Source organism: Camelus bactrianus, chromosome 10 (genome assembly GCF_048773025.1).
Source record: "Camelus bactrianus isolate YW-2024 breed Bactrian camel chromosome 10, ASM4877302v1, whole genome shotgun sequence".
Classification (NCBI taxonomy): Eukaryota; Metazoa; Chordata; class Mammalia; order Artiodactyla; family Camelidae; genus Camelus; species Camelus bactrianus.
In genome coordinates this window covers 46,402,425-46,415,187 of record NC_133548.1, presented here as the reverse complement: position 1 = coordinate 46,415,187, position 12,763 = coordinate 46,402,425, and the positions used below count along the sequence as shown (strand labels likewise).

The 12,763-nt window shown below is 47.2% G+C and overlaps 1 pseudogene; it reads right to left on the bottom strand.

Annotated features, from left to right (window-relative positions):
• Nucleotides 1–278: 278 nt before the first annotated feature.
• On the bottom strand, nucleotides 279–2,160 carry LOC105083266 (olfactory receptor 52K1-like; annotated as a pseudogene).
• Between the last annotated feature and the right edge of the window lie 10,603 nt (nucleotides 2,161–12,763).

Here is a 12,763-nt window from a genome sequence, read left to right as displayed (position 1 = left end):
TTAGTGTTTGTCCTTCCTCTAAGTTTCCACAGAATTTTGTGCATGAAGCTATTACTGAACATTACATATCTTTATGGCTTGCTAGATTGGGATTTCCTTCGGGTAGAGATCAATATTTTTCTTTCTTTGCAATAATGGGGCTAACGTGATGTATGTATGTATAATAGATGTTTGATGAATGAAAGTGAATGAAAATCACATGCAGAAAGGAGGGAAGAAAATATAGAAGCCAGAGACAGAAGCTTAATTTGTAGTTGGTTACCGTGTAATGCTGGAGGAGTAGCCATTTTTAGAAGGTGCATCAAAGATTCTCAAAGAAATGCAGAGAGCGAAAGCCGAAATATAGCAGAGACAACTCATTGCACATTTACCGGCTTGATAGTGAGAGTGACTTGAAGGACCTACAAGTCCCAGAGAGTCAGGCAGGATGCTCTCTATGTGAGGGCAGGGACTGGGGCTTCTCAGTGGGGACCCGCAGTTGTGCCCTTTGGACCAGAGTTGCCAAGTGCTGCCTTATTTCATTGGTCCTGGCCCCGCAGACGATGGGGTTGACCAGACATGGAAGCAGCAGGTAGAAGGCGCTGAGCAGGTTGTGCACGTCCTGGGAGACCGTGCGGGCCACACGGTAGACAATGGATGAGGACATGGTAGAAGAGTAGACAGTGAAGATGACCAGCAGGTGGGAGCCACAGGTGTTCAAGGCCTTGGAACGTGCTCTGCCTGATGAAATTCGAAATGCAGCGTGGATAATGCGGGACTAGGAGGCTCCGAGTAGCAGCATGTCCAGGACTCTGTTGAAGATGCAGACAGTGAGCCCCACAGTCTTGTTTAGGGAGATGTCCCCACAGGAGAGCTTCATCAGGGCCATGTGCTCACAGGCAAAGTGGTGGATCACATCTGAGTGGCAGAAGTGAACCCGGGAGGCCAACCCTACCACTGGAGCAACGATGCAAGTGCTTCTGGTGGCTGCCACCCCTACCAAGCCAGCCAGCAACTGGCCTGTCACTATCTCTGGGTAGCGGAGAGGGTAGCAGATGGCAACAAAGTGGTCCAGTGCCATGACCAGGAGGATGTTGCAGTCAAAGACAATGAGGAAGTAGATACAGAACATCTGGACCAGACAACGAGCCAGGGAGATGCTGCTGAAGTGCCTGCAGAAGCTGAACAGCATGGAAGGCACCACGGTGGTGGCGGCACAGATGTTGACAGCCAGGAGCAGGGCGATGAGTAGGTACATGGGCTGGTGCAGGCTCCTCTGGGCCACCACCGTGTGGATGACCAGGGCATTGGCAGAGACAATCACCAGGTAGAGGCTGAGGAAGGGCAGCACCAAGAGGGCTCAGGATTCCTTCAGCCCTGGGAAGCCCAGCAGGAGGAAGCTGGTGTAGGACACGTTGGAGCTGCCATTGCTCCACCCTGACATCTTCCCTGGGGAGCAGGATGGCTCTGGGGATGTAAGAGGGGCAGGAGGCCTGGTTTCTGTACCTTGGCCCCCACTAGGGCTTGCCCCAGCTTTACCAGGCTTTGAGCTTCATCAGTTTCTAGTATTCCTAGAGAAAAAATGAGAGATTAAAGCTCATAGTTTAATGAGATACACATCTTTCATTAAATCTTTGTCTGCATTTCAAGTAAATTCTTCAGGGTAGATTTTAGATGTAGAATTACTGGGTCAAATGATATGAACATTTTTGAAGGTGCGAAGCAGATTTCCAAGAAAGTTGTATCAATCTTGTCACTGAATCACTGGTGCTAGTATTAAATTGCCATGACTGAAAAAAAACTATTTTAGTACTTTGATGGTTGAAAAATACTATCTCATTTTAATTTGCATGGTCTATTTTGTGAATTTTCTTTTTGTGTACTTTGCCTATGTACTATTAGGGACTGTTTCTATTAGCAATTTAACTATTAAAATCCTTATCACTTTTTTATCCATTGAAACAGATTTTCCAAATCTTAGTATTTTTATCTTGTTTATGATGTTATTAAGACTAAGAATTTTAAATTTATAAAACTGAATCTATTGACATTTCTGTTTGTGAGTTCTTTTCTAGTTTTAAGCCTAGCAAGTCCTTCCTCATTCAAAGATCAAAAAGATAGTATACTATGTTTTATTTTTCTTTACGGTATGGCTTAATTTTTATGTTAAGTTTTAGTATACATGGAATTGAATTTGATATGTGACATGAAGTCATGATCAAACTTGGTATTTTCTCCCCAAGTAGCTAAATAATTGTCCTTTTTTCCCATTTTCTCCACTGCTTTGTGTTACTATCTTTATCCTAGTTTAAGGGGTTGTTTTATAGGTTATGATGTTCTGTTTGTTCTTGTGCCAATAACATGCTGTTTTTAAAATAGAGCTCTATTGAGATATAATTCACATATCATATAGTTTGCCCATTGAAGTGTATCATTCAGTGGTTTTTAGTAAATTCAGAGTTGTGCAACCATTACCGCAATCAACATTATCACCTTAAATAGAAACCCTGTACCCCTTTGTAGACACTCCCCATTTTCCCCATTCCCTAAAACCCTGTGCAACCAGTCACTAATCTACTTTCTGAGTCAGTGGACATGCCTACTTTGGACACTTAATGAATTCATACAATATATGCTTTTTAATGGCTGGTTTCTTTCACTTAGCATATTTTTAAGGTTCATCCATGCTATAGCATGTATCAGTATACCATTCCTTTTAAATGACTGAATAATATTCCATTGTATGGCTATACCATATTTTATTGATCCATTTGTCAGCTGATGGACATTTGGGTTGTTTCCACTTTTTAGGTACTATGAATAATCTTCTCTGAACACTCATGTACAAGTTTTTGTGTGAATATATGTTTTCATTTCTCTTGGAATTGTTGGGTATAGGAACCCTATGTTTAACCTTTTGAAGAGCTATCAGATTGTTTTCTAAAGCAGCTGTACCATTTTATATTCCTATGAACAATATATGAGGGTTCCATTTTCCCCACATCCTTACTAACACCTATTATTACCTGTCTTTATTATTCTAGCTAGCCTAGTGGTTTTGATTTGTGTTTTTCTGAGAGTTGATGGTGTTGAGCATCTTTTCATGTGCACATTGACCATTTGTATTTTTTTGAGACATGTCCATTCAAATTCTTTGCCCATTTTAAATTGAGTTGTCTTTTACTGCTGAGTTGTAAGAGAGTACTGTTCTATTTTAATCACTGTAGTTTCATAATTTGATTTCTAATGAAACATCTCTACAAGTACTTTTGTTAATTTTTGTTATTCTCAAATTTCATTCTTCCAACCTTTAGAATCATTTCGCCAATTTTCAAAAATAAGCCCATTTTGAATTTTAAAAATTGGGATTTCATTAAACCTATGAATTAATCTGTGGAGGACTGACACCTTGACAACATTCAGTCTTTCCATCCAGTATCAAAGTATGGTGTTCTAAGTCTTTAAGTCTTGATTTATATCTCATAGCAGTTTCTGAGTTTTATTTGTGTAGGTCGATGACAGTGGGAACTCTGACCGCTTCACTCACATTTACATTCCAGGAACCTAAATATAGAGCCTGATACATAGGAGATAGTAAGTATTGGCTGAATAATGGATAGGTCTCCCACATTGCTTGTTAAGTTTATTCCTAGGTATTTTGCTATTTGTTACCATTGAGAATACAATAATTTTCTATCATATTTTTGAATTGGTAATATCTTATATAGGAATGTTACTGATTTTGTACATTTATCTTATATACTGCTACTTTAAAAATTCCCTTATTAATTAAAAACATTTTCCAGTTGATCTTATTGGGTATCTAAGGGAGAATTATCCTTTTTTCTTTTTAAAAAATAATAAATGGACTTTCATTTCTGTTTTGCATCTTTTTTCATAAACCAGAACTTCCAAAATAATCTTAAAAAATGATAAGAAAAGGTATGTTAATTTTTTTTCCTCAATTTTATTAGAACTACTGTTTCTATGTTAAGTGTGATGTTGCTTGTTGGTTTGAGATTTTTCATGTTGATGAAGTACCTTCCTGCTTCTAGTTTTTAATAATGAAAAAAATCAGGAATTTGTGTTTAACATTTTCAAATGCTTTTTTGGCATCAACTATAATTAGCCAATGCTTTTAAAATTTGACTAATTGACAAATATATAAAATACACTACGGTTATATTTTTAAGTACTGTCAAAATTGATTTGCTAGTGTTTTATTTAGAGTAGAGCTATAGGTTTCTCTGTTGGAACTATCTTTATGAGGTTTTGGTATCACAGTTATGCCAGCTTCATAATGAATCAATTCAGTTTCCCTTTTAAGTTCTATTTTCTAGAATAGTTTTTATTGTACAGGAATGATTCATTCCTTGAGTTTGGGGGAAAAAAACTCACCAATAAAACAATCTGGGCATAGACGTTTTTTGGGTGATGGTTATGTAGTGACACTTTCTGATTTCTTTCATGGCAATTAATCTGCTCAGGTTTTTAATCACTTCTTAAGTAAACCTGGAAAATTACATCTTCTGGTAATTTGCCCATTTCATAAAAGATTTGAAATTGATTGCATAGACTCCTACAGGATGATTTACATTTCAGTAGGGTGACTAAACACCCTGACCCACTGAATGAATCTGTAAACTGGTGATACTTTGAGTCACACTCCATGTAGCTAGTATCAAATCACTCTGTGGAGTAAGAACTATGGTTCTTTAGGATGTATGTGAAAACATATACACAGTCAGTAAAACACTCAGTGACACCCACTGGGATCTATAAACACACCCTCTTCTGGAGAGTGGCTCCACTGCAGACTGAATCCTGTAAGAAAAACCTGGCTCCTTTGCTTACTGCTCTGCACTTACTGCTCTGACTGCACTCACTGCTAGACAGTTGCCTCACTGACATCAAAACTCAGACAATGGAGGATTAGGGCCTCAGAAATGAAGGCCATCATACAGGGAGGATTTTCTGTTCATATCCAAGGGGCTTAAAAGGAAGATGGGCACTGCCAACCTCCCAGTACCTGGGGGTGTTGGTAACAGTGATCCCTAGACATCCAGCCCCAGGGCAGATGGGCCCCTCCTCCCATGCCCTTTCTGGGCCTCCATGACCATGAAGAATACCGAGAATCATGAATTCACAGCCACGTACAGCAGAGGCCTGTAGCGGGCATCTTGTTCAGCTCCTTCCCTGATACGGGTGCCCTCAGCCTGCACAGCCCGTACCTCAGGTTACTTCCTACTGTGTCTCAGGCCATCAGTCCCATGAGTGGTTGGCTTTACTTAAATGTCTTTCCTCACCTAGGCCTGAAATCTCTTTTTGTATAGTGTCACCCCCTTGGTCCCAGTTCTGTCCTCTGTTAACGCTGAGGGATAGTTGTCTTCTTGAGGTTGTTTTGATAGAAAGGAGCAGAAAGAAAGCTAACCTTTTTTTAAGGACTTGCCATGGCTGGGCTCAGTTAAGTACTTTCACATGTGGTTTCCTCCTCATTTCGTAGTGATAGTGTTTACTAGGCAGGTATTTTGACTGAGAGTCAGACATACGAAGTCCCCCTTTATTTGTTCATTCAACATCTTTTTTGATGTTTATCGTGTACCGCTCTGCTAGACACAGGGGGCTTCATGGATGCATTAGATACAGTTTCATTGCCCAAGAAGTTCAGAGTCCAATGGGGGAAGAACCAGAGTGCTGTGGCTCCCAGGGGAGAAGTCTAACTCTGCCTGTCGGGGAGGGAAGGCTCCTCAGAGAAAAGGCTGTCCAACCTGAGAGTCCGAGTTTGAGGACGGGAAGGTGGGGTGCAAATAGCCTAATGACAGAGACCCCAGAATTGGTGGGTTGGGACTAGAACTCCAAAGCCAAGCTCTTCCTCATTGTCACCACACCTCAAGGGAGACACCTGGGCTTGGTGAAAGTCCCGTGGAAGAAAATAAGAAAAAAGAAGATGGGAGAGTAGAAGTGAGAGTATGAACTAAACTCCTGCTGATTTTCCACTATTGATGAGACTCAATTTCATAAAGGAGGAATCCAGTTTAGGCTTGGAAAAGGGTTTCCTTCTGAGAAGACCTGGAGCAGGGGAAGGGGATGTTGGTGTGGACTGGGGGTAGTGGTGTGATTGTCCAGAGAGTTGCCCTTCTTCCTCGTGCCTGCCCTGCCAAACCGTCCCTGGTAAGAGCCTCCACTGCAGCCCCCACCAACCTCCTGGGCTACCCCAGAGCTGATACTCACCCAAGCACAGTCAGGCAGGAGCAGAGAGGAGCAGTGGGACTCACTCAGTACAGCTAAATGTACCCCTGCTCCTCCCTCAGGGAGCATAGGCTCTGGCTCAGCCAATGGGCAGTGCCCTGTGACTAGGGACTCCGCGGGACCAGCCTGGAGCCTGGTCTCCTGACATCCAGGCCAGGCCCTTCTCCTGGTCAGGGCTGCCCATCCCATGTCCCTGCCCTGGAGCTGAAGGGTATATATAACTCAACACAAACAGGGGGAATTCAGACCTTGCACCCCAAACTCAGGCTGCAGCCCACCCCAGGGTGGCTACGCCAAAGCTGGACGAGGAGTGTTCTTTAGGACGTCAGTCAGTCCAGCAGGCAAGCTCTACATGTCAGTGATGGGTTATGAAGAGTTTCAAAAAAGTGCAACCTTTTACTGAGCACCTACTATGTGGCCATAGTAGGATTTTTGAAGCATCAGTGGTACTTACATGACATTAATGGGAGAAAGGGAGGAACTGGAAGCAGAAGAGGCTGTGGGAGGGCCAGCTGAAGTGAGGATGTTATACCCCATTTAGACCAGGGCCACCTACAGTTAGAGACTTCAGGACACCTATCTAAGTTCACTCAGCAGATCTGTGGCAATGCTGGGATGGATCACCTGATCCAAATCTGGCTCTCTCCACCTCACCCCTATATCTCATCACTGCTCTGGGCCTAGTGGAGGAGCAGATGGGGGTCAGGGAAGGCTTCATGGTGAGGGGGACACTTGAACCAGGCCTGGAAGGTCCGGAAGCAGCCATGGAGGCAGAGAGAAGGGCAGGCAGTGATAGTGGGCACAGTTGATCCAGAGCCTTAGACATGGGGGCGAGGGCAGGAACCAGTCAGGACTGTGTGGTTTGGAGCCCGGTACACCTCCACCACCAAAGGCATCTGGCTTGGGCTTGCTTCACCCTTGCTGGGTTGAGGTGGCAGCAGGGTGGTCAGAGGTGGCCAGGGGGCAGCCAGGGCTGGAGAGTCTCAGAGGCACTGGGAGCCCTCCAGACCCTGCTCACCCCTAGGCCCAGTGGGGGGTCTGCCAAGAGGAGGGACTTCATCATAGGAGGTTGAGCATGCCTCATGTGCCTCCCCACACCTCTGCTGCTCGGGCTTACCTGTCCCCTACTCCCTGGGTCCCTGGCTACTGCCCTTCTCACTGGGCTCCCTCCAGTTTGCCCATGACCTTCCCGTGGGGAGGAGTCTCGCTGAACGGCCTGAAATCTGCCTTGAATGCTTCACCCACTCTGGGCAGTGTTCCTCAGAGCTTCTAACCTGTGTCTCTTTCTCCCCTAACCCAACCATGGCACCAGGACCTGAGTGCACGGGCCTCGGCGCGTGTGCATGGATGGGAGGCAGTGTGCGGAAGCAAGTCCAGAAGCTTGAGATCTGACACAGGTGCTGGCCGGCGTCCTGGGCCTCTGTTTCACCTTTCAGAAAAGGGGGGCACTGGATTGGGTGACCGACCTCTTATGGGCTTTCCCTTCCTAGATCAAATGCCTGATGTTACTAACAAACTTCATATGATTATAGTTTAAAAAGCTCTTAAAAAAAAAAAAGCACTTTACTGAGGTATGATTGACATACAAAATGCTGTGTATAGTTAATGTATTCAACCAGATGAATTTGCAGATAAGTACTATTGAGCCTTGAACAACACAGGTTTGAACTGCACAAGTCCGCTTAAATGTGGGTTTTTTTCAATAGTAAATACCACAGTACTACACAGTCTGCAGTTGGTTGAACTCACGGATGCAGAACCATGGATACAGAGGGCTAAGTTTTATGTGGATTTTCGACTGTGAGGAGGGTGCATGTTCCTAACCCCTGCGTTGCTCAAGGGTCAATTGTATATGCCTGTGAAACCATCACCACAATCTGTACCATAAACATATCATCACCACCGAGGTTTCCTCCTGCCCATTTATTTATTATGATTATTTTTGTGATGTAACCTAACACCTAATGTAAGATCTACCCTCTTTCGAGTTCCTCAACTGATTTGATTTCCCCTTCACACCTGGGAGGTAGGCGGTACCACCACACTTTACAGCTGAGGGAGCTGAGGTTTGGAGCCAGCTGTCTCGCAGCCACTTGGTAACAGACGGGGCCTGGAGCTGGTCCTTGGCTCCTCTAGCTCCTGAGTCCGCTCTGGTGGCTGGGGAGCTGAGGATCCCTCAGAACCAGGAATGCTGGGGTCTTGTCTCCACGTGAGGAGGGTGTGGACCAGGACTAGCCTGGTTTCCCTCCTCTTGCCCACCTTGCTCCCTCAGCCTGACGTTCCCCCTACTTTGCTGTGTCCAGTCTTGAAAATGGGTCTCTGTCCCCTAAGGCAGACAGCTGGCCTCTCCACCCTTATCTCCTCATCTGGAGAAGGGACTGGGGAAACTTTCCATGAGTGGTGGGCCAGCAGGCCCCGACCCAGGAGAGGGGGCTTCCTTTCCCAGTGGGGCAGCTCTCAAGTCCTCTCTGTAGGGAGGGGGCCACCCCCTCCAGACAGAGTTCTGCAGCTCACCCTGCCTTGGCCAGACCAGCAGTCTTTCAGCAGGGAGTAGGGGGCAGAGCAGCAAGTGGGTGGCAGACCTCCAGCCAGGATGCTTCTCTGAGCCAGACACGCCCTTGTGGGCAGACTTACCTGTAGGTCTATCTTTGAGCCCAAAGGAAGAATGCTGGGGCCTGAGGAGGACAGGGCACCAATTGTCTGATTCCAAAGGATCTTCCCTGATGTGCCTGAGCCTGGGGTCTGACTTTGTCCCCTGCTATCAGTTGCAGCTGGAGGGCTTCAGCCTCCTCTGGGCTCCCTCAGTGGCCCCTCCCCTGGCTTGTCAGGGGCCAGATGAAAGAAGTAGCTCATTCAACCAGCTTCTGTCATGGCCAGGTCCTGCATCTGGGGTGTTACATTTCGTATTTCATTTAAAACAACCCCTTGCAAGGCGGTAATCATTAAATCCATTTTACAGATGAAGAAACTGAGACTTAGGGAGGTTGCTGTTGGCCAAGCCTCAGCATTAGAAGTGGCAGAGTTGAGACTTCAAGTCAAGTCTGGTTCTGAAGCCTCAGACCCATAAGATGCCTGGTGGTAGCCCCCTGCCTCCTGCAGGAAGGAGAAAGGGGAAGTGGGTGCTCCATAGACTGTCAGTCCATGAGGGCAGGTGTCAGGCTGAAGGACTGCATGTCTGAATCTCAGTACTTGCTCTGCTGTTTGATTTATAGAAGAGGGTCCTTACTGAGAATTAACCGGCAGACAGTCCAGATCAGAGGCCTGAGTGTGGGGCCCACTTGGCCAGGGCCCATCCTCCTATGGATCTCATGTACATAAGGAGGGAGTGGGAACTCTCTACTCTGAGGGTCCTTCAGGCTGAACACTCCAGTCCTAAGAAACCAGGCTGCAGACCCAAAGACCTCAGGCTGTGGCAGTAGGAAATCTGGTAAGTGGCTTGATATGGCCTCTGTGTGTGTGGTGTGTGAGAGGAGCAGGTGAGTGACTATCTGGGGTTGGCATTCCAGGAAGTCAGAGGCCACAGGCCCCTGTTGGATATAGGTGAATTCCCTACCCCCATCTCCACCTGACCTGCCCATAAACAAGTTATTTGGCTCTAGGGACCCTTTGGTCTCTGAGTGAAGCTTTTGGAGCACCCTGTCCTTCCCTATTCGTGTCTATGCTGGGGGTCTCGGACCTCACCCAGGAGCTGTGGACTGTCTGAAGGACTGACTTTCCACACCCTGGGGAGGCCTCCTGGCCAGACCAAATGCAGCCTGCACTGCCCAGAGTAGCCACAAGGTGGCACCCAAGCACCATGTTGGGCAGAGGCTGCCTGGATTCAGGCCTGTGCTGCAGGGTCTGTGCCTGGGGAAAGGGGCAGTCTGTGCCTGGCGGGGCTAGTTAGTTTGAGGTGCCTCATCCTTAGACATTCCTGGTGACCAACATCCTTCCCCACCCCAGACTGTGAGCCTGAGTCAATCAGAACACACGGGTGTCATGGCCTGGGAACACCCTAGCTCTGCGTAGTCCTGGCACGTTGTTTGCTCTCTTTGAGCCTCAGTGTGCTCTCCTGAAAAATGGGCATAATAATACCAATCTCATCTTTATTCACTGCTTCATTCAACACATATTTATGGAGCACCCAGTAGGCTAGATGTAGCATAGAGCCGTGAGCAAGCAAAGCCTCACAGGGTGTTCTGAGGGTCAAATGAGGTAACATCTATAACTTACTTAGTGCAGTTACTAACACAACATGGACTGTATAAATATTGGCTAAGACTTTCTAATCCTTAGGACCCCTATGTGGCTGGCTGAAGTATTACCCCCAATTTATGGAGGAGGAAGTAGGTAAAGGCCACACACTTGCCCAAAGCCATGCAGCCAGTAAGCTACAGAGCTGGGATCTGAACTTGGGCTTTCAGACTCTAAACCCCACTGCTGCTGGTTCCCACGTTTAACGTGTGTGTGTGTGTGTGTCCCATGAACATCCTCTGAACTCCCTCCAATTCTCCCCCTGGGGAACTTGGACCAACCTGGGTCACCTCCTCAGAACTTCTCATCCAGATCCTCAGCCTCCTCCCTCCCCCAGAGTCCCTGGCTCCTTCAGCAGGCAAATTACACTGAGCTCAGACCTTTCCTAAAGGGCAGAGAGCAGACAGTCCCTGAGAATTTCTCTCTCAGAGAGATTTGGGGGCCCCCATCTGGTTGGAAGGGGGCTGCGGGACATGTCTTGAAGTTGTGTGCGCATAGCAAACTCTCTGCTTCTGCATAAACTGTGGGGTTATTTGGGGGCAAAGGAAGCAGAAGAGGGAGGTCCTGGAGCTCACAGATCACATGTTTGAGTGGAGAGGGGCAGCAGAGATGGCTGTCAGCCCCATTTCCCTCTGGATGCCCCCAGGCCGTGTTCCCTTTCTGCATGTATTTTGAGCATCTCTTGCTTGTCTTACTGATCCATGATCGTGAGTCCCTGGCAAGAGGCAGGGTCTGCCCCACACAACTTGCCCACTGGCTGGGGAGTCCAGTCCTGTTGTGTGTCAGTGACCCTACAGGGTGTGACTGGAGGTGGAGACTGAGGAAGGGTGCCATTCCTGCCAGGGTGTAGGGCATTCTCTGGGTAGAAAAGCTCTGGGATTCATTGTGGGCTTGGCCACCATCAGCTGAGTGACCTTGGGCAATGACCACAGGTCCCTGGACCTCAGCTTCCTCATCTGTGGAACAGTAGGAATATGTTTATACAGCTCTAGAATCTGCCAACCATACTCACCTACGTCATGGCACCCAGCTCTCATAGTAACCCTGTGCCGCAGGTGTATCATTTAACAAGTGATAAAGCTGGGCTCGGAGAGGCTAAGTCACATCTCAGACTGACCCCTGACCTGTCCCCCTCCCACTGCTCTTATTTCCTGGTCTCATCCTGCTTGGGGAGGGCAGGGAGAGCCTCTAATGGACAGTGGAAACTCCCGGGCCTGGGCCAGAGCCTGGCATGGATTAAGGGAGCAAACATATTCTTTTTTGAGTTGCTGACTCCAAATCCTATGCTTTTTTCATTCCACCAAGCTATTAGTCATTTAATGAATGTTTACCCTGGGTCAGGACTGTGATGGGCATTTTGTATACATTGTCTCTAACCTCACAATCTCATGAAACAGATATAACGTTGCCAATTTACAGATGAAGAAACAAAGACTCAGAGAAGTTCACTTAAGTGCATAAATTTACACAGCTAGTTAAGTGGCAGGAATTTGAGCCCCAATTATTCTCACTTCAAAGCTAGTATGCTCACGCAGGGAAAGCTTGTATGAGGTGGGTGAACCTAGTATCTCTCAGTCTCAGTTTACGTATCTATGAAGTGGGGATAATAATTCCCACATCACAGGGCTTCTCTGAAGGGTACACGGGCTGATGAGTAGAAGTCTCTAGCTCTAAATAGTAACCTTTTGTTTGTCATTGTCATCATCTTTACATCACCCTTCCTGCCTCCCTCCAGAGGCAGGTGTGAGGAGGAATGGGCTAATGGGGGAGGGCCTTTGTGAACTGCCTCAGGGATGGGGGCCATGGTCATGTTGATAACCAGACACCTTTTCCCCTTCAGGGATGTAGTGCTTGGCCCTAGGAGTGCCCAGACTCCGTTCCTCGGGTGTGGAGGGGGCTGCTGCCCCACCAGGTGTCCCGGGATGGGTGTGTGTGGGGGTGGAGGATAGAGCTGGGGCAACCTGCCCAGACTGAGTGCACCCACAAGGCTCTGGGGAGCCGGGAGGTGCCTCAGACCGCCAGGCTACCGCTGAGGGTTACACCAGCCCCAGCGGTGACAGCAGTGTATCAGTGGTGCACCTGGGTCTGCACATCCTGTTGAAACCTGGGCACCAACAGGGACCTCGGTGCCCCCAGGGCTGGGAAAGTTTGGGCCACTGCAGAGAAAGTTGGGGCCGTGTGGGAGAAAGTTGTGAGGCTCAAACTTTTCTCACTCTGAGCTCATTGCTCTGTGTCCCTGAGGCTGACTGAGTCATTTGCCACCAATTAGGCAATAATGAGCTGGACCTTGGTGGCCTGTGAG